Raw genomic sequence first — 2080 nt, 5'->3', positions numbered from 1 at the left:
GGAGGCACAGTTTATCAGGATAGTATTTTTTTATTAAAAATACTTTGGTAAAAGTTAAAGTCTCCTCTAAGAATATTACTTGAGTAAAAAAAAAGTATCTGATTTTTTTTGTACTTTAGTTTCAAAAGTAAATATCTGACGTGAAATGTACTTAAGTATTAAAAGTAAAAGTATTAAGTAGAGCAGTTCGATTTTCTTTATTGTGAGTTGACTTGGATGGATTGTGCACAAACTACAGTATTTATACATCCCAGCCAACTATAATTAAATTCAGTCTATCCAGGAGGCACAGTTTATCAGGATAGTATTTTTTTATAATAACGAGCTAGAATGAAATAGGAGTAATGACTTTCTACTTCTTACCTTTTCAAAAATCTAAGGAGTAGAAAGTACAGATAATTGTGTAAAAATGCAGTATAAGGAGTAGAAGTAAAACGTCGGCTGAAAAATAGTTATTAAARTAAAGTACAGATAACCAAAATTTCCACCTAAGTAGAGTAACAAAGTTACTGTACAGCTCTGTATTTCAAGATATATTTAGTGCAACTCTGAAATGCAGGTCCTCACTCCATGTAAACAAAGCCCTTAGCTAAAACAACAAGAGTCACATTGTTGACCTAAATTAGGCTGGCTGCAGTCTGTGTAGGTGGCAAAACAAAGAAGGCCAAAACTTATTTTTTGGCACTTCAGGATCACAAATGTTTATTTTATTTTATTTTATTTTATTTTATTTTATTTTATTTTATTTTTTTATTTTTTTAATTAAAATATACATTAATCATGAATATTAGAAATGTATTGTCTGGTGTTTTATTTATTTATTTATTTATTTATTTACATTTTGGGTGGTTTTCATAATCTTGCACATATAAGTAAACATGGATCTTTCTGCATCAGTTATTTACTGACTTAGAGAGTCACATAAAACAACTTTTTTTACCTATTTTTTTCTTTTTTTCATGGAAACCCATCTCTAAAAAATGTGTTCAAACTGGACACAAAAGGAAGCAGAAAGAGCACAAAGAGCAGACTGGCAGCATCATATGGTGCTGTAATTTGTCTAATTTTAGTTGTGAGTTGTTGAACATATGCAGGCTGGAAACTGCATTCCTTCATTAAAACCACAGCTTAGTGTTGTCTGCAGTCATTATGGGGAAACAGACTGGGGGTTCGTTGGGGGCATTTAATCTCGAGGGTGGGCGGGTGGACAGGTCGAAAAGTAATCTTTAAAAAAGTGACTCTGCATTGCATTTCAGTGGGAAAACAACATTCCCAGATCATCTGTGATCATATCTGATCAATTTATTTTTTTGAAGGAAACAACTGATCCGAGGCGAAAACTGTTCAAGTGACGTTAGGAGACAAAGTTGCTCATTTTTATTGTGTTGAAGAGGATTTCACATATTATCATGGAGAACAGAACAGCAGTGATGTGTCAACACAACACGAGCCACTCATGGAGTGTGTGTCTGTTTGTGTTTCTATTTAAGTCCTGTTGGGATAGTGAAGAGGGGGGAAAGAAAAGGGAGGGGATAAATATTCCAGTTTGTTCGCGTCTTCATCACTTTGTCTCGCAGCATCAAGACAAAAAGGTAAGAATCAAACTCCAGACACATATCTGATTAGCAGCTATTTCTATTTAAAATATAGATATATGACATTTGATGACATTAACAACTAAATATAGCATTTTTTAAATAATTCGAATAAATGATAAATATGTTCCATCTTCAAAAATATTGGATATTTCTATGAATATTGTGGGAAGAGTCATCTGCCAGAGAGACCCTGAAACAATGCTGATTTTTTTTAAATGTTTTCTTTGATCAGACTAAAATAAAAGTTATGATTACAGAAGAAGAGCATTAGAAATCTGTGTTCCCATACAAAACCTTAAAATGATCAAYTCATTGCTCTAATGATAACAAATGATGTCACTTTCAACTGTAAATAAGATGATCAAACCCTGAATTTTTTTTTGTAAAATTCAGTTTGTGAGCAATTTATCTAATTTTGAACTGGCAATATTGATCATAATTTTATTGCATACACATGATTCCACTGTTTATAATCACTTTAT

Source organism: Austrofundulus limnaeus, unplaced genomic scaffold, assembly GCF_001266775.1.
Source record: "Austrofundulus limnaeus strain Quisiro unplaced genomic scaffold, Austrofundulus_limnaeus-1.0 Scaffold59, whole genome shotgun sequence".
In the NCBI taxonomy this organism is placed as follows: domain Eukaryota; kingdom Metazoa; phylum Chordata; class Actinopteri; order Cyprinodontiformes; family Rivulidae; genus Austrofundulus; species Austrofundulus limnaeus.
Note: the sequence above shows the minus strand (reverse complement) of the source record.